The 27,298-nt window shown below is 41.9% G+C and overlaps 1 protein-coding gene and 1 pseudogene across 6 annotated transcripts in view; both read left to right on the top strand.

The window, feature by feature from the left end:
• LOC309656812 (keratin, type II cytoskeletal 8 pseudogene) overlaps nt 1-12,766 on the top strand; it is a 411,180-nt pseudogene extending 398,414 nt beyond the window's left edge. The window contains exon 2 of the transcript XR_014268795.1: nt 9,137-12,766. The product of XR_014268795.1 is annotated as a keratin, type II cytoskeletal 8 pseudogene (transcript). The remainder of the gene's footprint in view (nt 1-9,136) is intronic.
• The window catches only part of ROR1 (receptor tyrosine kinase like orphan receptor 1), a 408,226-nt gene that overhangs the window by 129,812 nt on the left and 251,116 nt on the right, over nt 1-27,298 (top strand). The window lies entirely within an intron of this gene.

Raw genomic sequence — 27,298 nt, 5'->3', positions numbered from 1 at the left:
GGGGATGACAGGAGAGACCAGCAGCTGCTGTCACAAAGACTAGCTTTGTGGCAAGCCTGGATTCCCAAAGGCACAGTCCCTCCCCCCTGCCCCTCTCTACCAGGTGCTATGAAACCATTGTGTTTGGTTCATCACTTGCCTTTGCCAGGGACCAACTGGCAGAAGAAAGCAAAAAGCAGCACGGCATATTTCAAGATGGATGGGTTTCTATGGGGTCAGCCGCAGCGTGTACGGTCTCCCTGCCTCAACAGTGGTGGACACAATGTACAGCTGGAAGAGTGTTTCTTTGAGGGGCGATTGGCTGTGCGTTTAGGCAGTAAACATCTTCTGGGCACAGTGTCACTGGGAGGATTTTGTATTGAGAGGGCAGTGAGGCATGAAACCTCAGACTTCTGTGGTACTTCCTGCTACCAAAGTGATGTCAGAGTCTTGCTGTTCAGAGTTTCCAGATCTGGTCCTGATTTCTCAAGTTCTGCTTCCACAGTATGGCGAGAGGAAGAGGAGGCACCGTAAAATCTAATTCCTAGGAGGGTACACGTAAGGGTGGGGCTGAGAGAAGGAAAAAAAGGATGCATTAAATTTGGCCTTAAAGATAATTATTCACTTGTTTGTCTGTGATGACTTGTATGTCAGGTGAAAAGAGGCTGATTTTTGGCAATTTTATTTCAAATATATCTCCATGATGTCTAAATAAAAGTTGTGGGTTTTTTCTTTCTTTCTTTGTGTGTGTGTGTGTGTGTGTGTGTGTGTGTGTGTGTGTGTGTGTGTGTAGGTTTCATCTTTTGTCTTTTATTGACTGGGTAGGGACTTTCCTCTACCGCCCTCCACCCCCCGCCTCCATCTTCTTCACTAGATTTATAGGCTTCAATGTTTCTAGGAAATAAGGGAAACAGTGGTCTTTTCTTTCAGTTAATGACATCAAAAGTATTGGTAATCTCTGGTAGTGCTATCCCATGTGGGTCAACATTTGTGTTCTAAAAGTTTATAAGAGAAAGCACTTTGATGGTGATGGTAAATGCCTGTGTGTTGCTCTCTGCAGTAACCGTTCTCATTCATTCATTCATTCATTCATATACGTATAACCCCCCACCCCCTGAACACATTACACACATCTTACATTTGCATGATAAATTTTGTGAGCCTGGTGTTTATTCCTATCATGTTTAGGCTTGGGCTTCTTTAGCACAGGGGAGACTTCTGGGCTAGGTGAGTTAAAAAAAAAAAAAAAGGAAGGAGGAGCAAAGAGGATCTGATTCTTCATTGTTCACACATAGAAACCACTGCCACTGCCCTGTGTATAATCCCTCCTTCAGGGCAATGGATTAGTGAGTCGGCAAAGTGGGGAAGACGGAAATGGTAGTTACAAATATTCTTCAAATTGTAGACTAAAAGCTGGTTTTCATTTGAGTTGGCCATTAGCTGGGAATCCGTTTGGCTAGAAGGTCAAAACCCTTTCTCTGGCAAGAGCATTACATCTTAAACGTATTTTCTTTATTTTGCCAAGTAGACTAAAGTCCTTCAAATCCTTGAAGGGAGTGTGGGAAATCCTACAGTACTTGTTTTCCCTTGGTCCAAAAAACTCTTAGACATAAATTATGGGAGGTTTTAGGTCACATTATTTAAGCCAGCTTTGAATACCTTTAATAAAACATATTTGAAGGACACATAACATTGATAGTCTTATGGCATGATTGTATTTTATATGTAAGCATGTGATTTGACCAGAGTTTGGGAAAAGTTATAAAGCATTTTAGATAAAATCTCATAATCCCTCAAGGTAGAGATGACAACCAACAGCATGTTAGATGGCTGATAAAGATCCTTGGACAGAATTAACAGAGTGTTGCATTCTTATAATATATTTGTGTTCTTCGAACACAGGCCTATTACTCAGATTTAGAAATATAAATAATAGTTATCCACATTCTTCTTCATTGTCTCTGGTTAGGTAGTAGATATAATCTTGTCTTTAAGTTGGCTGCATTTCTGGACTTGACACTTTGAGTAAAGGCTAACACCCACCACCCACAAATAAGCCCTGTATCTTGGTCTCATTGAAAAGATGATTAGACCTTAGAAAGAGGACTATCTAGGTTTACCAAGGTGGAGTTTAAAGTTGAGGCAGATGGAGTCAGACTGAGATTCTGGCATGTGGTTCCCATATAGAAAATGTGACAACCAAGAATAGATATCTACTCGTCTCAATTAGGCACCCAATGTACCATTAGCCTCTTTCTGAAGTCACTGAGTAACCGCCTCAGCTAATAGAGAATTTTGAGGTGCTCTGTCAGTCTCTTTCCCCTCTCATTTTACCATAAGAGATCCAAGACTCAGGAAGATGGAATCATTGGCCCTGAACACTTAGCTATTAGACTTTTTCTTTTGAACATTGTTGGAAAATTATAGACTTTTTCTTTTCATCTTGATCCTAGATATATTATGATTTTCCTTCTATTTTATCATACCTTTCCTTATTTCCTTTGAGACTGGGTGTGTTTTCTGCTCAGAAAGTGATACCCAGAGATGTCATGGAGATGGCATTTATGAGATTAGAGCTATGGCTCCTCTGGATCTGGGATGACCTCTGTTCAACACAGGTGATCACAGGGTCTCTAGGTGGACTTTAGAGGTCATGACATCCAACCTCCTGCATGATGCATGCTTCCATCCACAGTGTCCTAGATAGGTGAATCCTTGATCCTCCATTCACGGTATGCTTCCTCTTTAACCAAAGCAGCCAATCCCATTATTAAACAGGTTTCATATTATGTCATAATCATTCAATAACCTCTACCATACTGTTAAAGAAACATACAAGTAAATAACATGTGTGCACTTTCTAAAGTTGTTTTGATAGCAGGTAGAATTTTAAAAGGACTTCTTTGGCACCTGGATCACCAGAGCTTTGCTTAAATTATGGTAGCATTTCTGGGAATATGAGCAGAAACCCTCCAGTGTTGTTTTATGTTCAATAACTTGAACTCTATGCTATCTGAAACCATCTCCAATATATACTGGTTCCTCTTTTACTCTGAATGATTTCCTTAACACTTGGTAGGCACTAAAGAATGCTTCCTCCTCCTTCCCCTTCATTTTATTTTAGTTTTTACAAATTTATTTATTTATTTATTTGGCTGCGTTGGGTCTTTGTTGTTGCGCACGGGCTTTCTCTAGTTGCGGCGAGCGGGGGCAACTCTTCGTTGCGGTGCGCAGGCTTCTCATTGTGGTGGCTTCTCTTGTTGCGGAGCACGGGCTCTAGGCACGTGGGCTTCAGTAGTCGTGGCTTACTGGCTCTAGAGCACAGGCTCAGTAGTTGTGGCGCACGGGCTTAGTTGCTCCGCGGCATGTGGGATCTTTCCGGACCAGGGCTCGAACCCATGTCCCCTGCACTGGCAGGTGGATTCTTAACCACTGTGCCACCAGGGAAGTCCCTTCCCCTTCATTTTAAATTGACTTGTTGAACTTAAGTGTTCCTTCCTCATCTAATCAAGGAACTGGATTTTGTTGCCTAATGATGAAATCAGGGTAAGGTGGTGATGTTACCGAAGCACCAGAACTGGCTGGCAGGATGCTGGGGAAAAACTGACTAGTCCCTGGTTCCTTTATGAGACAGCTTGAAATTTCTTAGAAGCAGAGGTGAGCCAGTCACTGGAAATGTTGAGTGGTATGTAAGCACATTTAACCCTGTGCTCCAAGGAAGCTGCTGTCTGCAAAGCCCCTAAAATTTGCTTCACACATTCCCACCTCACCTTGGAGCCTTATTCCAAGATGCAGAATAAAAGGACAAGAGTTTGAATTCTGGCTCTCTATTAATTATTAGCCGTTGAACTTGGGTAAATCCCTTAATCTCTTTGAGGTTAATAATAGCTACCCTAGAGAGCTATTAAATGTGTCAAATGAAGTAATAGGTGTGGGAATGCTTCGTAAGCTCTACAACGCCATAAAAAAGCAAGCTGTGATTATTAATGGTATTTTCTGTAAAATTTTCCTGACTTACTTCAGCTCTCAGGCTTTCGCCTTTGTCTGCACTCACTATTGGTACTGCCTCTTGACCCTTTTATCTACCCGTCCATGATGCTGGCTCACCCATCCCCTGGGTAGAACTACTCTCTCTGGCAAGTCTATAGTTCTAATATTTTAAAATTAATTTTGTAATATTTTTAGGAATATAAAATATCCTTTGATAAAATAAAAGGATATGCCATATGCCTAACATATATAAATTTTAGAGAATAAAACCGTGTTTTAGTCAACATTTATTGAGTGCTTATGAAATGCTTGACATTGTGCCAGGTCCTGGAAATATCCAGACAAATAAGACCATCCCTGTCAGGAAGTAACTCCCTATCTGGGGTTGGGGGGCAGAAGGCAGGGTTAGCATTGAACGAACAGACAAAGAGGGAGAGAGGCTTTTCTACCTGGTGAAATTCAGGCTACATTCTGAAAGTATTCTTATTCTAGATTGTTCAGTCATTTGCTATTTTAAATTATTTTAGAGGTTTGTTTACCTGTTTCTCAGTTCCCCCACTCTTTTCTAAAATGCAAACTCAGTGAGTCTATACCTTCAATAAATATTTTTTGAGCACCTACCATCATGCTGGGTACTCAATAGAATATCAGCTCCAGAAGGGCAGAGATCTTTGTCTCTCTTGTTCGCTGATATATCCCTAGAATAATATCTGGCATATAACATATAAAAATAATATATATTATTATATTAATATTATAGTATTAATAAATATTTGTCAAATGAACTGTCACACTATTAGTTAAGATAGTACTAGCTGTCATAACTGAATCCTTGAAAACTCAGGGGCTTAATACAATAAAAGTATATTTCTTGCTATCTAAAGACCAATTTGCAGTGGATTGGGAGACTCTGCTCCGCACAGTCATTCAGGGACCCAGGCTGATGGAGGTTCTGCCACCCTCAACTTGCAGCTTCTACCGTTACCTTAACGTACCGTCAATCTCCAGCCAGCAGACGGGAGAGGGAGAATGTGAAGGGTTATAAGGAGGGTATTTTTGGCCACAGCTCACTTTGTTACCTGACCACATTTAGACAACTGGGGTGGGGCTGAGACAAGACATGTAGATCCTTGCTGGCCACTTCCCAGCAATAACTCTGCATCTTGAAAGGCACACACAATTCTTTGGACAGCCGGCCATCTCTGCCTTATAGACTAAATACCATATGTCTCCTGTTCACACGTGGGTCTCCCGTAACCTGTGAGCTCCTTGGTGGCAAAGGCTACATCTTATTCAATTCTCTATCCCTAGTTCCCAGCAAACTATGATAGTTCAAAAATATTTTCTGAATTGAAATAAATAGTTTTTCTATTGGGTACCTGGCACCATAATAGATGCTTCAATTTTTTGGTTGAAAGAATTTATAAAAGGAAAGAATAAAGGACTAAGAAGCCATTTGCTACAATATAGGTGCGCCAAGTCTGGTACCTGGTGCTAATATGGTAGGTATTCAGTAAAGAATTATTGGAAAAAGAAAGGGAAAAGAGAAGAAGAGAAGGAGAAGGAAGGAGAGAGAGTAGGAAGGAGAGAGAAGAAAGGAGGGGTGAGAGGGGAGGGAAGGAGAGAGGAAGGGGCCTGGAGTGAGTGGGAGAAGGAGGGAGACAGAAAAAGTGAGAGAGGGAGAAAGAGAGGGAGAGAAAGAGGGAGAGGGACAGAAGGAGGAGAGAAAGAAAGAGAACGCAACGTATGTGACTTTATGATCTTCCCACCCTAACCCAGGACAGAAATATCTCCCTGTCCTCTGATGGGGAAATGAAGTTCATAAATCTCCCAGCAAGTTTGTGCTTCTCTATGGAAACGGTACATAAAGTACCGCCGCCACCCACGGAGAAGCACCGGGAGGGGCAGCGCTCAGTCACACGCGACCTCACACGCGACCGGCTCCCCCCAGCACACTCCCCTTCCCCCTTGGTCACAGGTGGGAAGGTGCAGATCTAGGGTGTGGGGCTGCTAGTCTCCGAGAGCCCGGGAATACAGTGTTTATTTTGCCTCTTTAATCAGTCTCTCTCGCTTCTGGCTCATTGAGTTTTCCCTACAAGATCCACATTGAGAAGTTTTTCGGGATGTGATTGATGGCAGCTGCACACACAGGCGAGGGTGTAGCGCGCTCAGATGCCTAGCAGAGCCCCCGACCCAGCGTCGTTAGTTGCAGCCTTGGCGGGTACACGCACTGCAAGCGTTTGCCTTTTGTTTCCTTCTGTGCTTTGAACATTTTTCCCTCTTTGCGCCTCTTGAATTTGCACATTTATGGAGTGCGATGCATTTTATCAAGTGCTTTCACACCCGCTTTTGCAGCATTCTTCAAAGGTGATATTAATATGCCTGTTTTATAGATGAGGGAATTGAGGCCCAGAAAGGTTGAGCATCTTGTCCATGGTGCCTGGCATCAGGCCACATTGTTCAGAGTCTTCACCCAAGCCTCTTTTTAACAACGAACAATGCTACAGTCCCGTTGTCACTGATGTAGTCCTGAGTTCTGAAGGGCACTCATAGATATGGGTTCCGTTGGCACCAGGAAACCTAGCTGTGTTTGGATGACTGGAGTCTAAGAGTGAATTTAACGCCAAGATGAGGAAAAGCAGTGTTCTTTGTGCTCTGTACAGGTACCCTCTTCTGCTTACCTGAGTTTTACAGAATTCTAATTTCTATGTAGGACTGGACAGAGCTTTTGATACTGCTGTAAAATTGCTAAAACCATAAATGGTTACTCTTGGTTTTAAATATCAAACCAGGTGAAGGGGTGGAGGAACTTCTCAATGTTAGAGAAGGGAAAATCACTTAAATAGCAGAAGGGACACCATGTGGTAGGTTTTTTGTTTTTTTTGAGAGAGTGTTATTTCTTTCCTCTAGATTCCAGTAACTGTCTGTCACCACATAATCCAGGGCTAGGAGAAGTATCAAGGGATTTAGGGTTTAGTGAGACTGGCGTTGCTGAAATTAACTTTGTAAAACAAGTCTGTTTACTCTTTATACTAATTTCCATGCTTGCCACTGACTCGGATTTGGTTTGAAGAAAGATATTCTAAGAGGCATTCTTACCATTATGGAAAGGAAAAGTAACAGTGTGTGACTTCATTTTCTTTGGCTGAGCATCTGATAACCATGTATCAGGGCGCAGCTGTGGATGCTGAGAACCGTGCTGCCTCCATCCCAGAGATCAGGAAACTGAGGCCTGTGTTATTAAAATGAATGAAATTGTTGCTTTTCTTATGGTAAAATTTATATAGAAAGCTATAGAGAAAATAGATAAAAGCAAAACAACCTGTAATCCCACATCTAAGAGGAAATCACTATTAATATTTTTATCTTCAAATATTCTATCAGTTAGTTGGGCTTTATATTAATTTCCAGGATTGCTTTATGAATTAGGAGCCAGGTATGATTTAAATATATTAAAATTCATCCATTTTGAAAAAAAATTTTTATCTTCTACCAGAGTATTTTCTATTCATACACGTTATATGTTAATTTGACATCTTACTGTATACAGCTGTTTTGAAATGTCATTTTAAAATTTGAATATATCATGAATATTCACTCAAGTTATCATTTCTTCATTCTTCATTCATTCACTATTGATAATAACTAACACTTCGACGTGGCTCCCTGTGTGCCAGGCACTCTTCAATATACTTTACAAACAGAAACTCATTTCATCCTTACAACAACCCTATGAGGTAGTAGTAGTATTATTACCCCCATTTTACAGATGAGAATGCTGAGGCACAGCGGGGTTATACAACCTGCAGGGTCGTACAGGTAGGAAGGGGCAGGAGTCAGAATAGGCACCCATGGGGTGTGACTCCTCTGTCCCCTGGGACCCAGTATGGCTCCTGGTCGGCAGTAAGCTAGCAACCCGGAGTGCTGAATACGTGTTGGTGATTAGAAGACTGACTTGATGAATGAGAATAGGGAGTCTTGGTTTTGGGAATGGTGATGATAGATAGTTGACATGTGAATTACTTATGTACGGTTCTATGACAGCCGAGCTCAGTGCCAGCAAGGATTCTGAACCAGCAGCTGATCACCTACAGCTTTGCAGAATTGTAACACAGCAGCTTTACATTTGGCCTTGGGTGTTGTTGGCTGGCTCGTCTTGACCCCCAATTTACACTTCTTTACTAAGTCAGTCAGTAGCCGTAATAGAGGATGTAATGCCAGTAGGCTTAAGGGCCTGCGGTACTCCTTGATGTGTTTTGGGGTTTCTAGCTAGCCAAACGGACTCAGCAAAAATTAATCCCACTTTTCAGATTCTAATAATGCCTTTAAATATTTCAGTGAGAAGATATTGTCTTAAGAAGTGAACAGAATCTGATTCCAAATGAATTTTCTAATTCCAAAAAAGCCTCCAAATACTCTTTCCTGATTTTAGAATAAACTTTTTATTAATTTTTTTTTCTGAAGGGCACACAATTAAGCTTATTAATTACAAGCATACCTTGGAGGTATTGTGGGTTTGATTTCAGACCACCACAATAAAGCGAATATTGCAATAAAATGAGTCAAATGGATTTTTTGGTTTCCCAGTGCAGATTGCCAACAAACACATGAAAGGATGCTCAACATCACTAATCATTAGAGAAATGCAAATCAAAACTACAATGAGGTATCATATCACACCGGTCAGAATGGCCATCATCAAAAAATCTATAAACAATAAATGCTGGAGAGGGTGTGGAGAAAAGGGAACCCTCTTGTACTGTTGGTGGGAATGTAAATTGGTACAGCCACTGTGGAGAACAATATGGAGGTGCCTTAAAAAACTAAAAATAGAACTACCATATGACCCAGCAATCCCACTACTGGGCATATACCCTGAGAAAACCATAATTCAAAAAGAGTCATGTACTGCAATGTTCATTGCAGCTCTATTTACAATAGCCAGGACATGGAAGCAACCTAAGTGTCCATCGACAGGTGAATGGATAAAGAAGATGTGGCACATATATACAATGGAATATTACTCAGCCATAAAAAGAAACGAAATTGAGTTATTTGTAGTGAGGTGGATGGGCCTAGAATCTGTCATACAGAGTGAAGTAAGTCAGAAAGAGAAAAACAAATACCATATGCTAACACATATATACGGAATCTAAAAAAGAAAAAGAAAATGGTTCTGAAGAACCTAGGGGTAGGACAGGAATAAAGATGCAGGCGTAGAGAATGGACTTGAGGACACAGGGAGAGGGAAGGGTAAGCTGAGACGAAGTGAGAGAGTGGCATGGACATATATACACTACCAAATGTAAAATAGATAGCTAGTGGGAAGCAGCTGCATAGCACAGGGAGATCAGCTACGTGCTTTGTGACCACCTAAAGGGGTGGGATAGGGAGGGTGGGAGGGAGAAGCAAGAGGGAGGGGATATGGGGATATATGTATACGTATAGCTGATTCACTTTGTTATACAGCAGCAACTAACACAACAATGTAAAGCAATTATACCTCAATAAAGATGTTAAAAAAAAGTTATGTTTACATTATACTGTAGTCTATTTAGTGTGCAATAGCATTATGTCTAAAAAACAGTGTATATACCTAATTAAATACTTTATTCCTAAAAAATGGTATCATCTGAGCCTTCGGTGAGTTGTGGTAGTAACATCAAAGGTCACTGATCACAGATCACCATAATGAATATAATAATAATGAAAATGTTTGAAATATGTTGAGAATTACCAAAATGTGACACAGAGACATGAAGTAAGCAAATGCTGTTGGAATAAATGATGCCAGTAGACTTTCTTGACACAGGGTTCCTGCAGACATTCAATGTGTAAAAAAATGCAATATCTATAAAGTACAATAAAGCAAAACACAATAAGATGAGGTATGCTTATGTGTATTTTGCTTCTCTGAGGTCCAGAATAATTCATTCATCTTTCCATCCATTTGTTAATGAAGATAACTCCCACGAGGGGAGGTTGTGCTAGATAGTGGATGTACTAGACCTAATGCCCTGCCCTCAAGAAGCTAACAACCTAGTGAGGAAGGCAGATAAATACCGAAGAATCGCAACACAGTGTTCTAAACACTGGGGCAAGTACAGAGGGGCAAGATGAGTGTGAAGGTGGTAAAATAAAAGACCACTTTATAGTGTGATGTTACCAAAACTTCCAAACCATGATATATTCAAGTGATACTTTCAAGGGTTAGACTTCAAGGCTTTCCTAAATATATTCAGTCTGAGTCAGTAAGTGTAAGAAAAGAGCTTATCCTTAGCCTAAAAAAAATCCTTTGTCTATTACCTCGTTAAATGGAAAAGAAGAAAGAGTTGTCATATGCACAGGTTTAAAAGTAATTCATAGAGTTTCATATGAATTAATGGAATCAATAGCAACAAGGGAGACTTTCCAATCCCAGCTTAATCGGACTTGAGAATGCAGTAATAGACTTTTGTTTTCTTGGATAAATAGGAGGCCTGAATCTGTGCAGTGCTGGAGATGTAACAGGAGCTTAGGGATTACTTGTAAGTGGCACATGTGGTTGAAAATACCCTGAACTGGGAGTTAAGAGATGTGAATTCTAAATCTGGCTCTGTCACTAGTCTCAGCTGTGTCAGAATCTGTATTCAGCTGTGTGGTACAGGGACCTGAAAAATATTGGTTTAAAATGTTATGGAGAAACACATTTTTTAATTTTCTCATGTAATGAGAAGGCAAGATTTCATTAGAGATTTTAGAGAACTGACATTTCCATTCCACAGTGTCTTCTGGGACCCAGGCACCTTTTCTCTCTCATCATCCGTTCTCTCAGTCATCCTTAGTGTATACTCATCATCTTGTGGTCAAAAGGTAGCTGATCCACCCTCTGCCTCACATTCATGTTCTTGATGGCAAGAAGGGGATGGGCAAAAGTGTCGGCACCAGCTGAGTCAGCCCCCTTTAAAAAGCTTCCTCAGGACCCCACCACCCTCACCCTAGTTACGTCCAAGTTCATCTCACTGGCCAAACCAATGTCACATGACCACCCCCAGCTATCTGCAAGGGAGGCTAGGAAAAGATCTCAGATGATCCCATTGCTGCCCCCAATAAAAACAGGGTTCTGTTATAAGAGGGGAAAAGGGAGACTGGATAGTGGGAAGAAATATAACAATCTCTGTTATATCAGCTATGAAATAAATGAACTAAATTAGTGGTTAGCTAACTTTTTTTTTTTTTTTTTTTTTTAATGCACGCTCCTCTCCTTTTCTTCATTAAATCTTCGCAGGTCCAGTTCCAGATCCAGGTAAAAGTTGGTTGAAGTTGGAGTTGGGATGCCAAGGTTATTTTCCCCTCCTGTTTCCCTTTTCATGATATCATTCATTTGAATTTTAAGTGGGTTCATTTGTGTAGTTGCATTCCATTTTAGGTTTATTTTTACCCATCCTTATTGATTTTGCTTATTTATTTATTTATATGTTTGCTTATGTGTGAAACATTAATATGGTTTTAGAAGTCAGAACTATACAGAAAATAATACTCAAAGACATGTCCCTTCTCACCATCCTTCTACCCCATTCCCACCCTCCCATCATGTCCACTCATATCTCCTAGGCAGTCAATCTCATTAGCTTCTGATTTAACCTTCCTGTATTCCCTTTTGCACCAGTGTGCAGGCGCATGTATGTTTTCTCATTTCCCCATTATGAAAAGTAAGATATTTTAGTTGTCTTTTGCACTTGAGAGTATGTAGATAGTTATAAGAAATGAAATACTGTTGAGGGCAGGGAGAATGACAAATGTACAGTAAGGGAGGTGAAACCAAACCATACAGGGAAAGGAAAGGTTTTATGAAGGAGGCTGCATTCAAGCAGGGTCTTAAGAATGGGTGATGTAGCAGGGAAGGGAGGGATTTCTCTAGACATCAATAAAGGAGAGGAGAAAAATAGCCAGTAGACTAGTTGGATGGCAGAGAAGGGTACCAGGGCAAGGGGCATCAGTTCAGCGGAGCCCTGTAGTGGAGTGCATGAATGTCCAGCTGAAGAGTGTGAATCTTTTGGGGGGTAATGTGATAGGTTTGCGATTATGCACGAAGCAAAACCCGAGTGTTGTGTGCCTTTTTTCGTTCATAGGGTTCATAGAGGTTTTAGAGATCATCTAGCAATTCGTTTTAAACTGACATAGTGCCCACCTGTTATAAAGGAGGAAACTGAGGCCTGGGGAAATAAGGGGACTTACCTAAAGTCTCACAGCCAGGTGGTGGCCGAGTTGGAAATAGCCATGCTCTTGACTCACAGTCCCATAATCTCTTCCTCAGTATCTAAGATTTCAAAAAGAACACAGGGCAGCCCTATGCCTCTCAGAGCTGCTAATTGTTTCCTTTGCCAGATTGGCTTGGACCTTTCAGTTCATTTAATCCCAAATCTCAGAATTCAACCAGACTAACAGCAAACTTAAACCAACCTGTTATGGGCTGAGTTGTGTCCCCTTTAAAAATTCATATACTGAAGTCCTAATCCCCAGTACCTCAGAATATGGCTGTATTTGGGAATAGGGCTTTTAAAGAGGAAATTAAGTTAAAATGAGGTTACTAGGGAAAGTCGTAATCCAGTATGACTGGTGTCCTGATAAGAAGAGGATATTCATACACAGACATGCACAGAGAAAGGACCAAGTGAAGATAACAGGGAGAAGACAGCCATCTGCCAGCCAAGGAGAGAGGCCTCAGAAGAAACCAACCCTGCAGACACCTGATCAGGCCTGATCTAGGCCTTGTAAGCCTCCAGAAGTCTGAGAAAATACATTTCTGTTGTTTAACACCCCCCCACCCCCCCACCCCCCAGTCTGTGGTACTTTGCTAGGGCAGCCTGAGCAAACTAAGACACAGCCTTAACCTGGTCTTTGGGGCGGCTGGTGGGGTCTCATGCCCAGCCTATGGTGTCTTCGTTCCTGGTGGTTGTAGCTCCTTCTTGTTGCTGAGAGCCCTCGTTGGGCCCTATCTTACATTACCCACTCAGTTACCTTGCTTCAAAGGCAAAGGAATAGTGGAGGGGAGCCTGTTGTAATGCAGAGAAGAGCAAAGGGCAGGTCAGGAGCCTGACGGAACCGTTCATGGCCAGCAAATCCTTAACCTTCTGGGCTCCAGGGATGTGGGAATCTAGCCATTTCCAACTGCTAGATTCTATAAGCAATATGGAAAGAAAAACTATTTGTTGATTTTAAAGACATACTTAGGGATTTAAAGGTATTTTAAAAATTATATGTTTTTAATTAAAACCTTTTTTTTTGTCAAATGCTCTGCCTTACTACAGACTTTAATGCACAAGGATATTAAGATTTTATAATAAGATGGTAGGATTATGAGTTGTTTTAATATTCTTTTTCAAGCCTTTCTAGATTTTCAGTTTTCTTTAATAAATGTATGTGACTTTATGGGGAAGTATGGGTCATAAAGGTGAAAAAAATTCTAATCCTGTGTTAGAGACAAACAACAGTAAATGATGGGTGAATAAAAAAAAAAAATCTTCTTAATTTCAAGGAGTTCCAAAAGAAGATAGCATATTTCTAAATGAATGGATAATGAAAATATTTGTAGGGCAGGGGTGTATACAACTCTTGACGTTGTGAATATTTAATATTTTAAAAATTCCTCTGTGTGTGGAAAAACTAATCTTTCTAACACAAATGGTAAAGAAAAAGGCATATACAATTTTATATTAATTGACCTATAGAGTATAGAAGGGGATGTAGATCTAAAAATAATAAAATATGAAAATATTAGTCAAGTTGGAGATGGAAAAAGCTGTCACGAGATGTCTATTCATGATTTGTTAATTGGGTCATGGCAAAGCATATGTGATAATAGACTCCCACCATCATGGAAAAACTCATTCTGTTGACATTTTGGCTTGGCCTCGATTGTACTTGGGAAGAAGATGGTGAAGATGAGAGTGTAATTTAAAATTAGAAAATGGAACGGGATTCAGAAACTATAGACATAGCCAACTAGTCTCATAATAAAAATGAGAAAATTTCACCATAATTTATAGCCTAATTCTCCAAGTAATTAAGCTGCTTTTTATTTAAGTCACTAGTGATCAAAATAAAATAATTCCCTTGAGAATACTGGGACTATGTAGATAAGAGAGTATTATAATAATTAATGATTACTAGCCTCTAGTTCCCATTTAAAATGCCCTTCAATAATCTGGATTCTTGTCATTTCCTATAGACCTTTGCCAAACACGGGTAATATGCAACACCTTTATAATATGGGGAAGAACAGATCTCAGCAAATGGGATTTCTTTGAGACCTTTTTCTAGGTCACTAAGCAAAACAAACTTGTGATGGAAATCCATCCACCTCTATGCACATTTCCGAGTAAACTGCCTCTTGCAACATGCGCCCGTCCTCATAGGTACAGGTCCTGACAACCTGAGACCTCCTCTTTGGCAGTGATTACAGGAGTGATTGCGCCTCCGATGTCCTCTTTTGTAGAAAGCCAGGACCATTTTGGGAACATATGGTTTCACCTCAGGAGCACATGTGCTATGAAGATTTGTGTGTATATGTGTGTGTGTTTGTAAAAGACATTTTATGTATGCCTTGAGTGACCTTTCCAAGAATTGCACAGCTTGTGGATATTCAGGCCTGTTCCACGGATTTCTCTTAAATGCAAATCCAGCTGTGTCAGTTCCCTTAACCCGTCCTGTACCTGCTCAAGATTAAGCGTTGCAGGCAGCTCTTTAGTGAGTGTCCAGAGCATAGTTACCCAGATGCACCTGGGTGGGGTTTAACCCCTTGTATCCCCACCCTCCTGCCAAGAGTCACCGGGGAGATTCAGATGTTCAAAAGAGGCAGGGTTAGTGAAATCGCTTCCCTCTCGTGAGGTAACTTGATCTTGTCAAACAATGCTTTTTATAGAGCATATGTGCTTTAGTTTGATTTTAAGGTTCTGAAATGACATTCTCCATTTTGCTCACCACCGAGGCATATGCACAAAGAAGAAAACCCTCTTTTGGTTACACGTGAAACTTTATTTTTTATTTTTATTTTTGTCAAAAGAAAAGCCATACATTTTCCCAAGTTAAAATAAAAGTGAGTACTGCAATGTCACTTTATCCAGAGCCAAAGGCAGGAAAGAAAAGTTGTGAAAATTGAATTTAGGGAAGACCAGGAGGAAACCAAAATGACTTCCCCAGAAATGGATATCTAGCTGTTTTTCCTTGGCTGGATTTTGGGAGAAGAGAAGGTAAGAGTTATTTTTAAAAAATAAAGATAAACTGCTCAGATATGAACAGCTCTCTCCAGATGCCCTGGGTCTCATTTATGCTGCAAATGAGGTCTTGTCTCAGGCATGGGATGTTCTAGGTGGAGGGTGGTTGTGGGCTTGCCCAGGACCATGATGCAATAGCAGCACGTTGGACAGGGACTTGAGGAGGCCCCTGGATGTGGAGTCTCACAGGTGAAGAACTTAGACTTTGGTGGCCTACTGTTGGGTCTGTTGTACAACCTCTGGCAAATTGCTTAAGCTTCCTGAGTCTCAGTTTCTCTCTCTCTGAAAAGGGTCCATTGATGCTCCCCTCATCAAGTTCTTTCAATAATGAAATGAAACCAACTATGTCAAGTGTTTAGTGCATGCCAGGCACATTACAAACATTCACGTGACCACTGTTTTATGATTACAAAAGGCAGTTCTGCCACAAAGATATGTGACCCTGGGTGAGTCATGCTGGGTAGATGACTGAGCTTTGCTTTTCTTATCTATACAATGTGAAATTTTAAGCTGCAGTGCTTCTGATTCTAAAATTTGATGAGTCTTTGAATCCCCTCTTGAACCTTGGTAAATTCTAAGGGTATTTTCTGTGCCTAGCCAGGAACAGAGTTGCCAAAGTTCACAGTTAAGTTCTTGCCAGGTAACTAGAACTTGTCTTAAGTATCAGGCAGTTTTCTTCATCCTGGCACCAAGGCAAGAGAAAGAAATCTGTTCTAATTGCTCCTTAGTCTTATTATGAATCTAAAAATCCTCTCATATCCAAAATCTATATTCTCCTACGTCTCAGACTCTCCTGATCTTCCTTATTACTTTAAGATAACGCACAAGTAGTGCATTGTTGCTTCCAGACTGTTTTGATTTATGTTGTGACACTGGCTCCTCAGAACAATTCCATGGGGTATATCTATTATAACCTCCAATTTACAGATGAGGAAACTGAGGTCTGGATTTGCCGAGATCACATAGCCAAGAATTTGCAGATATGTAGTACGTACTCAGGTCTTTTTACCGCAGAAACACATGTTTCTCACACTGAGCCAGGCTCCCTTCTAAAGTGCTGGAGCCTTTTGTTTACAGATAAAGAAAAGAGGCAAAGGAAAGGATGAGGTTACAACTGGAAATAGTACATAGAAATGCTGATTCCTTCATGACTCATGAGTTTAGGCCTGTGACTCCCAACATCTTTTTACATGAGGACCTACTTTTCTTTTGTAAGTAGAAGTTTATTGTTTTATTATATAGGTAAAATACAGATGAGCAAAAGAGAGAATAATAAAAAGCATTCATACTCCAGTGATAACCACTGTTAACATTTTGATGTAATAACTTTCCAGAGTTTTTTTTCCTATTTATATATTGATGTGTTTATGAATGTGTATTCAAAAAAATGTCCTTAATTTACACATACTGTTTAAGAACTGATCTTTAGTAACAAAAAATGATACAGGTTGCCCAGCGATAGTTGCATGGGACCCAGATTATGCATCTCCCCAGGATGTCTCATCCACCTGCCTCCTGGGCCCTAGCTTGCTTGCTCTGTGGAGAGCTGGTTGTCATTACTACCACCTCATTCCCTGGGGCAAGCCTGCAACTCAGCCTCTGTAACTCCTGCTGCAATGGAGCCGGCAGCATTGGCACCCAGACCTGGCTCAACCTGTACCGCAGAAGCCCTGGCATCCCCCACCATGCCAGGACTCACCTGAAGCTCTGTGGGCACTGGCTTCTCTGGGAAGGACTACTGGATACGACCAAGAAGTGCAGGAGATTTAAGACCCACGGGTGAACCTTGGCCAAGGGGAGGCAGGAGATGGGGGGACTGTTCTGGGCAATGGTGGGTTCTACACAGCCTTGTCCTGATGAGCCAGCAGCCAGCAGTTTCTTGTGAGGCTGTGATAGCTTGGTAACTACCTAATGTGTCGCCTTGTATCTGCTTTATCTCCTTGCCTACCTCACCTCTCTTATTCCCTCTTGCCTTCCACTCTGGGATTATACTGTCCTCTCCCCATCAAGCTTTAGCATGTATACTTTTCCTCAGGTCCTTTTTTTTTTTTAACCTGTAAAACTGAACTGAGGTGATGGTCATTACATTTATAGCATCTCTCTGTTCAGTAAGTGCATGTGAAAAAATACCCCCAAATCAAGCACTTTTAGTGGATGTGGATTTTATTAATGACAATAGCATCTTATGGACTTGAAGAAAAGTGGTATATTGAAGTTGTCTTCAGGTGCCATATGGTGATAGGTGGATTAAAGGACCCCTTGAAGCCACTCCACGCCTCTCCCGACCCTCTTGTCCCCAAGAAGGTCTGAAAGCCATGGTTGGAATTTTAGGTGAGACAGAGGTCATCACAGCTATTTTACCTTTCGCTTGACCTTCTTGCTGCAGTGGAAGACTCTCAGCCATAAACCTCAACCTTCCCCTGCTGCCTTTCAAGTGTGTGAAGTCTCGAGGCCTGCACACGTTTTCCCAGAGCGAGGCGCTGTACACATCTGGGTCAACTTTATTCCAGTTTTCTTTTCTCTCTTTTTTTAAAGTCAATCAGTGTGAGTAACTGCTATATGAAACCATGAAGAAAATGGAATAAATATGTTGGAAACACTAGAAAGTGATCTGCAGTTGTTTATTCTCCTCAGTTTTACTTCCTGGGCTTATTTTTAAGCATTCAAAGAGTTTCAGCAATCTTGAAGAGTGTTTGGCATGCTGCAAAAAAAATATGGTCTGTTCTCTAATAGGAAAGAACTTTTACACTGTGCTTCCTGGTTTGGAAATGTGTGGGAGAGTGAGGGGGAAACTAGTCTCAAGGGACAGGGCCTCTCGTGTGCTGACTCAAGTTCTCTTAATAAGACACTTACTCTATTACATAATTCAGTGCATTTAATCTATTAAGAAGTATTCACTGGGTTCCCCTTTGTTTCTTGAAGGCAGGGATTCTGTCTTATAGGTTTCCATGTTCCCCAACAATGCTGACACCTAATAGGCGCTGCCTAAACTCCTTGAATCATGAGATGGACAGCGAATTTTTCCATCAGATGAGTAAATAATAGTGATTTGCACAAGATGCCCATGTTTCAAAGAGCAAATGTTAAAAACATAATTTAATGTGAATAATTAGTGAACAAGACAGTGTATTTGTTTGCACAATGCACTATTTTCAGACAGAGCTCATTGGCTATATTCACAGAAAGGGCTCATTTGGCTGGTTTAGGCAGAAATGGAGAGAAAGATCTGTGAAGTCAGGAATGGTGAAGGAAGGCTTGCGTGCCAGGATCTCGTGGGGGTGGAAGGGGACGAGGCAATGGACTTCCAGACTCAGAATTCTGAGTTCCAGTCTTGCCTCTTGAAATCTGGTCTAGCCTTTGGGGCCTGCCCCCTCCATGAAGCTTTTCCTGATCCTTGAATCGGATACCTAACCTCCTGTGACCTCATAGTCCTCTGTTGGGACCTTCCTCTTGGCTCTGCTTCTGGATGGCCATTTGTGGTCTTATGTGATACCTTCCACTAGATTACTAAATAAGGGCTGGACTCTTTCTGACTCATCCATTTGACCCCCAGAGTGTTTAGCATAGTGCCTTCCACTCAGGCCACTGCACAAATGCTTGTAGAAGCAGACTTGCTGACCCCAAGTTTCAGAATGAAAAGGACCTGCAGCCCATGCAGGGCTTTAGTCGTGTAGTGGGTTGACTAGTGGCTCCTAAAAAGATATGTCCACATCCTGGAATCTATGAATGTGACCTTATTTAGAAAAAGGATCTTGCAAACGTGAGTTGAGGGTTTGTGCCTTTGGATTTTTTCTCTATGGCACTTATCCTTATAATGCATAATCATAGATTTAATGCTGCTTATTTTGAATGGCTCACAGTGAAATAATTAATTACACTTAGTATCAATGGAAATTGTGAGTGATGCTGCTGAATACCTTGGTACCACAACGGACGATGATTTTGGTCTGTTAGTTTATTGTTGTAGTGAGTTGAATGGTGGCTCCCATCCTAACCCCTGGAATCTGTGACTGTGATCTCATTTAGAAAAAGGGCCTTTGCAGCTATAATTAAGTTAAGGCTCTCAAGATGAGATAGATCATCCTGAATTACCTGGGTAGGCCCTAAAACCAATGATGTGTCTTTCTGAGAGACAGAAGAGGAGAAGACAGAAGAGAAGGCCATGGGAAGACAGGCAGAGACTGGAGTGTTGCAGCCACAAGCCAAGGAGAGACTGGAGCCACCCAATGCTGGGAGAGGCAGGGAAGGAATCTCCTCTGGAACCTCGGGAGGAAGTGTGGCCCAGCGGACAACTTGCTTTCAGGCTTCTGGCACCCAGAACTGAGACAGAATAAACTTCTGTTGTTTTAAGCTACCCCATTTATGATTATTTGTTATGGCAGCCCTAGGAAGCTAATATTCTGTGGATTTGTCTAGAATTTCGATTCTACCCCTAACTAGCTGTAAACTCCTGAAGGGCAGGGACTCTGTCTGTCTTGTTCCCAGTGGGGCCCCCAGTGCCCAGTGGAGCAACAGGCACGTCACAGGCCTTCATTAAATGTTAATTCCCTTTCCCTTCCTTCCTCCCCTGTTGTCCAGGGTTACCTCTTTGCTAGTAAGAGCAGAGGTGGTTCCAGAACACACTTCCACTCTTCCTTAATTTCCTATTTATGACAGAGGTTGTTAGTTATCTCCCAATATTTGTTCTCCTTTTCTTTGACTGGCCTCCTTTTGCAACTGGGTATGGCTGTGCACCTGTGCTCTGGCAAGCTGTAAGTGGCAATGTTATGAGGTAGCTTCTGGGAGCCTTCCTTATAAGACAGCTGGTAGTTGCCGTTTGCTCCTTCTCCTCCATGTTTCTCCCTCTGTCTGCCTGGAATGAGGAGCTACCATTTTGGACCATGAGAGCAGGAGCCGCCCCCTGGGGATGGAGAGCAGTGATTTGGGCAAGGCCAGCATCCCTGTGTGGAGCAGAGCCAGTATACCAGCCCTGGGCTGCAATCTTCTGAATTTTTGTGTAAGAGGGAAATAAAGCTCTTGTGTAAGCCATTGTTCATGATTGTGTGTGTGTGTGTGTGTGTGTGTGTGTGTGTGTGTGTGTGTGAAATTTATCAGCACCTACAACTTTGGGGCTCCAAGGGGATTATTTGCTCATTACATGGACTCTTACCTTCAGATGTCTGAGGGGACAGAAATCGAACGAGAGATACTTCGCGCCTTTTCCTCACTGTGATATTTCAAACCTGTGGCCTCAATTTTTTAACCGAGGAAGCCCATGGCATAACTTCTGGAGTTAAACAGACTTGGGTTTAAACCTTGACTTGGTTGCACGCTCCTGTGGAGTGGCCTAACCTCAGTTTTCTCATCTATGCAATGGAGGTAACAGGTACTATCTAGAGTCATTGTTCCATTGCAGCAGAAGCTACAGAGGCTGAGTTGCAGGCTTGCCCCAGGGAATGAGGTGGTAGTAATGACAACCAGCTCTCCACAGAGCAAGCAAGCTAGGGCCCAAGAGGCAGGCGGATGAGCCATCCTGGGGAGATGCATAATCTGGGTCCCATGCAACTATCTCTGGGCAACCTGTATCATTTTTTGTTACTAAAGATCAGTTCTTAAACAGTATGTGTAAATTAAGGACATTTTTTTGAATACACATTCATAAACACATCAATATATAAATATGAAAAAAAAACTCTGGAAAGTTATTACATCAAAATGTTAGCAGTGGTTAGGCATTAGAATGATATTGTGTCTATTAGTAGATACTGTTAGTTGTAGTGTTGTATCTTTATTTTGTTTGAACTTGTGAAATCACTAAGGTTGAAAGGAGGAAACCCAAAACTGAATGCATAAAAAGTTTAAGCTGTAAAGCATTAAAAGGAACACTTTGAAACAAGAAAAATCTTAAACAACCTAGCATTTCGCCTCAAGGGACTAGAAAAAGAACAAATGAAGCCCAAACTTGGTAGAAAGAAGGAAGTAACAAAGATTGGAGTTGAAATAAATGAAATAGAGATGAAAAAGACAATTAAAAAGATCAATGTAACTAAAAGCTGGTTCTTTGAAAGGATAAACAAAATTGACAAACCTTTAGCTAGACAGTGCTAAGAAAAGAAAGAGAGGATGCTCAAATAAAATCAGAAATGAAAGAAGAGACATTACAACTGATACCGCAGAAATACAGAGGATCACAAAAGAGTACTATGAACAATTATATGCCAACAAGTTTGACAACCTAGAAGAAATGGGAAGTTCCTGGAAGCATACAACCTTCGAAGACTGAATCATGAAGAAATAGAAAATCTACTGATAAGGAGGTTGACTCAGTAATCCAAAACCTCCCCATAAAAGTCCAGGACCAGTTGGCTTCATTGGTGAATTCTGCCAAACATTCAAAGAATTAATACCAATCCTTCTCAAACTCCTCCGAAAACAGAAGAGGAAGGAGCACTTCTAAATTCCTTTTAGGAGGCTAGCATTACCCTGATACCAAAACCAGACAAGGATACCACAAGAAAAGAAAATTCCAGGCCAATATCCCTGATGAACACAGATGCAAAAATCTTCAACAAAACATTAGCAAACTGAATTCAACAATATATTAAAAGGGTCATACACCTCGATCAAGTGGGATTTATTCTAGGGATGCAGAGATGGTTCAACATCTGCAAATCAATCAACATGATACATCATGTTAACAAAACAAAGGATAAAAATCATATCATCATCTCAATAGATGCAGAAAAAACACTTGACAAGATTCAACATCGATTTATGATAAAAACTCTAAACAAACTGGGCGTAGAGGGAATGTACCTCAACATAATAGAAGGAACATTTTGACCTATACAAGAGATATGCTGAGGGAACTGGGTAAGGAATTCCTGCTCAAGCTGTCAATATCAGGTTTTGGCCATGAGGATGAGACTGGATTTTTAAATTCATTCAGCAAACATTTCTTGAACTCCTACCATATATCATGTATGTGGGTGTTCCCTGGGGGTATCCAGAGGTAAGTTAAGACATGATCTTGATCTGTACCCTCAGGAGTTCACCGTCTAGCAGGAAAGATAAAGAAAGATAAAGATTTCTGCATGGAGAAAACTGTTCAAATGCAGTATTCACAAAGTGCTGAGGGACCACAGGGGTCTATCTGAGGGAAATGGAGAAGGCCATACCTGGTCCCATTTAGGCTGGGTCTTGAAGAATGAACTGGAGTTCAGCAGAAGAGGAGAACATTCTAGAAAGGATAGCTCACATGTACAAAGGCAAAAAGACACAAAAGAACAAGGACATGACGTTGGTTGTGCTGGCATATTACACATTAGGGATGGGAGAGGAGGGTTAGTGGGACATGAGGCCGAAGATGTATCCTTGACATTGCTGTCTAAGAAGACGGATTGCTTCTTTTTAGTTTGGGGGAGACCAGGGACCTTTTTAAGGAAGGAAATGATGTGGGCAGTTCTCATCTGATGCTTCTCTTCTCCCTGTCTTTTGAGTTGGAATGCTGCCACTCAAATGCAGAGGAGGAGAAATCTTCTGGTAGTCTTGGGGAGACACAGATATCCTCTACCTTGGTTGAGATTAACAAAACAAATTAACCTCGGTGTGAGGAGAAGCCCTTCAGATAAGAAGTGGGCAAACTCTGCTGGGGTCACTGATAGCGACACCAAATCTTCCTTGTTTTAACTTGGCTGGGCCATTTACTTTTAGTTTTCTCCCCTCTCTTTAAAAACTGTTGTATTTCTAGTAAAAATAAAAAATAAAAAAAATAAAAGGCTCCATCTTAAGGAATGCAGTGTGGTTTTACTTCTGGTAAGAAGTGAAGGAAATTTAGGTTCTGGATTTTTCTATGCTTGATAAAGGGCATAGTGTGTAAATGTAGGTTACAAGACTATATCTCCAACTTGAGTTCAGATTTATAAAAGAAACTATATATGCATATACAATATAAATTGCCCTTTGGGTTACAGAATTTTCTTCTGTATTTTCCACATCTTTTTTTTCAGAGAGCAAATAAATCTTAAATATTTTAAACAAAAGTTCTCAGTGTAATCCCTGTACTCAACCTCAGAAACAAAAACAAATTTCTTGGGAGGAGGAAGGATAGAATTAGGGGTAGGCTGTGTGTTTTGGAAAGAGTTTGGCTCCTCTCTTGTTGATACCTTTTACTGGGCTATTGGTGAAGATTTCGAAGGTTCTTTCCTTATTCAGTCGATGTGTGTTTACTGAGCAGCTACTCAGCAACCAGCTACACCTTACTGGGCAGGCATTTTTGAGACCAAAGGCCAGTCCCTGGCCTATCTCCCTGCCTCTCCCTGAGATTTTCTTAGCTGGGCTCCATGTGGCCACAATGCCCTGTGATTCTGTCATTGCCTCTTGTGCTGTAAGGGGCCACTCCAGAGCCCTTCATAAGCAAGCTGTCCAGGCTGTTTTGAAAAGAGCGGAGAAAAGGCAATAATAAACTCAGGAGGATGGCACAGCCAAGGTGGTTCATACTGACCAGTTTTAAGGTTTTTTCACACATGATGAGCTCTTTCTTGTCAGCACTTCACAGCGTTGTCCTCACACGGCCACCCTGTAAATGCCAGCCTCTGCTGGGGAGCCTTCCATAACCTAGCAGCCTCAAGTTCAAGGGAAGGCTCTGGTTCTTTCTTCTGAGAGCAAACATCAATATCAGAAGTCTCCCTGCCTGTGTCTGGGGCTGTAGGTTAGGTGTGCAGAAATGATGACTAAGTTTTAGAAGCTGTGTTAGGTGTTCTAAAAACAGGATTTCGAAAAAAGCTCTAAGATTAAAAAAAAAAAAAATGATTAGACGTCACTAGCTGCCCATTTTTCTTTTCCAGCACCAGCTGAATAACCAGAACCCTGAAATGAACCAGAGTATTCAGGAAGGTCAAGCACAGAGGGAAATGTTTTATTAGAAACAGGCTTTTTGGTTGTGACAAATTATATGTGAAATTTCAGGTAGAGACCCACAAGGCTGTGATGGCTTCAAGCATGTTCAAGTGTGGTCAGAAGGAGAAACCTGCCCTGCTTGGTTTCTTGTGTGATTTTGCTTCCTTCGGGAGAGGGTAGGCAGGGGGAGAGAGGCAGGGGCACACAGCATTCAGGCTGTGGCCATCCCCAGCATCCCAGTTCCTACCAGGGTCAGAAGACTTTTCAGGAGAAGGGAGAGAGAGAGAGAAAGAGATTGAGAGAGAGGTCTAACTGCTAGGCAGAGCCGAGAATCTGTAAGTTGAGCTAGAAGACAGTCCAGATCGCTTTGATGACTCTCAAGGCTTTTTAATAGTCTGATCCTTTCCAGATTGTTCTACTAACCTGTCCTAGTAGCAAATGTTTGTGCATAACCTGACCCTCAGACCCCTCTTCTCTGCTTGGCAAACTCCAAATCCTCCTTCAAGCGTGAGTTCAAGTGATCAGTGAAGTCTGAGCCATTTTAAAAAATGGGTTTACATCTGCCCCCTTCTTTCTCTTCACTGCTCCATCATTCCCCAGGGCAGAATCAGTTGCTCTTCTGTGTGGCTTCCATGTGACCTGGCTCATGAACACTGTGCGAATTGACAGTCACAGCACGGGGGAACAGATGGGTTCTGGGAGAGACTCTCGGGGAACTGGCACCGGATCTCGTGAGATAATATGTCGCAGGTTATTTGTTAATCGTAAAGCACTAATGTGCCAGTGTGGTCATGACTGCCCTTTATTGAGTAGGTCGTGCTTGGCATTTTCTCGTTAAATCCTCACAATAATCACTGCAAGGTAGGTATTAGGATCACCTTCCTTTTAAAGATGGGGAAACTCAGTCTCAGAGAGGTTAAGTGGCCTGCCCAAGGCCACGTAAATGAAAGCGGCAAAGTTGGAATGTAAACCCCGTTCTGACTCCATAGTCTTGACCCACGACACCACCTTGCTGGACCTGTGGGGAACTCAGATGGGAAGGAGATGTGTGTATGCCATCAAAGCTTCCAAGTCTGGGTGGAGAAGTAAGACAGTCACTGCCAGCTGGGAGACAGTGTAGGGTGGGACAAGGGTTCTAGGAAGGTGAATTGTGATCTGAGTTATTCTTCAGGGAGTAAAAGAGGCTGTGTGGAGAGGGCTCACTTCCCCTGCACCTTGACGAGTGGGTAGGGTTTTTACAGTAGAGTTAGAGAATAGGGAATGGAAGAAATTGCATGAATAAAGGCTTGGGGGAGTGTGTGTGGGGGATGGGGAGCATGAGAATGAGTGTCTCTTGGTCACGTGTTATTATGAGGACTTAGGGCTCATAACATTTCCCACCCACCCCTCACCTCCCTTTGTCAAGATAGATGATGGTTGCTAGGCAGCACGTAGGAAGAGCTGCTCTTCCAGCAGTCCTCACACGAGGGGGTACCACTGCCCTTCGCTTGGAAACGTTATTTTGATTGTCACAATGATTGGCAGAGTGGGGTGTGTTGGTTATGTGTGAAGCAATGTGCGTCTATCGCTACTCGGTGCCCTCTGAACCAGATATGCTAAATATCTTGCAGTGGATGATCAGTCCTGCCCAAGGAAGAATCCTCCCACCCCAAAGGCCAGTATGTCCCACAGAGAAGCAGTGGGCGATCTCTCTCTAAGAGTACATGTGTAGACTCTATCCCCACCCCTGACCACTGCCGTGTCCCTATGGGAAGCCCGATTCTGTTCCTGGCATCCCTCCCCTATCACATACACTAGCATTCTCTAATTTTATCCCCAATCTATATGTAACCTCCACGACCTGCTATTTACGCTGCTTCCACAGCTTGTAACTGAAAATAAAAATTCCTACCCTGTTTTTCTTCCCATGCGGTATCCTCTGCAGCTGAGACCATTTAAGGAAAAGGCTGCCTTAGTAGGTTTTCATAGCCTTCCTCTTAGCGTGAACAATTATTGCAAAATGATCCATCCGATCTGGCTGCCATTGTGGTGGGGAAGAGGATGAAAGGAGCATTCGTGGGGTCAGGCACTTCTCAACAAGGGCTCATCAAAGTGGAAAGCCAAGTGGCACATACTTGTGGAGAAAGTATGAAAGGAGTAGGGGTGGGGGAGTGGTAGAGATTGAGGAAAACCCTAATAACATGGTAATAAGCGATAACAGACTACAAAACCCCAGTGAAGCTGGGAATAAAAGAGCTTAGTGCCTCACAAATACAGGATTGAATGAGTTTCATGTTTAATGTAAATACACCTGCCATTTGTTCTCTGAAGCGCTGGTTACAGGTTTTAAGGTAAAATAGAGTTTTGAACACCGTGCCAGTGTAATTTGATTTTGCCCCTGCACTGACTGTACACTTTGTTCCCAAACAGTCTCTAGAGACAAAATACTGCTCTGGCCAGCTTGAAGGTCTCACCTCCTGCTGTTGTCCCTCAGTCACCTCTGCTTCTGCCCGTCTTAGACTCCTGAGCTGCTGACAGAGCAGAGAGAAGGGAGAGAGTCGGCCAGGAGTCATACGTGCTCATTGCCAGAGCAGATCATTTTACTCCAAAGTTCCCCACTGCGTTAAGGATAAAGACCGAAACACTCTATCTTTCCTACAAGGCCCCTGCCTGCTTTTTGCCTCCAATCTCACCATACTCTCCTTAGTCTCTCGGCCCCAGTGATCAGACCTGCTTTTAGTTCCTGGACTTTTATGTGCAGCGTCCAGCCTCAGGGCCTTTGCTGGCCCTCCCCCTGCAGTGCCCTCCCCCTGCCCTCCCTTTCCCCCTTCCTTTCTTCTTTCCATAAGTCAGCATTAGATAGCCCTTCTTTAGGGCTGCTTTCCCTGAGCCCACGCTCACAAGAGAAGAGATCAGATCCCCTCTTACATTTGGTCGTGGTGCCCTATGCTTTTCCTTTGTGGCCCTTGTCCCGGTTTATAATTATATATTTGTGTGATTACTTGATTAATATCTCCCTCTTGCACCGGACTGTGGGTTCCGTGAGGGTAATTACTATGTTCTCCATAGTAATTCTGGCACCCAGCACCAGCCTGATGTGTGGAATGTACTCAATCAGTATTTGTTTAATGAAGGAATTATTGACAGTATTATAAATAAATTAAAAAATGCAAATAAGCAAAATGGAAGAAAAAATATAAAAAGCAGTGGTAATCAAA

This window comes from Balaenoptera physalus, assembly GCF_965194825.1.
Source record: "Balaenoptera physalus genome assembly, chromosome: 1".
Classification (NCBI taxonomy): Eukaryota; Metazoa; Chordata; class Mammalia; order Artiodactyla; family Balaenopteridae; genus Balaenoptera; species Balaenoptera physalus.
This window is presented reverse-complemented; position numbering and strand designations above follow the sequence as displayed.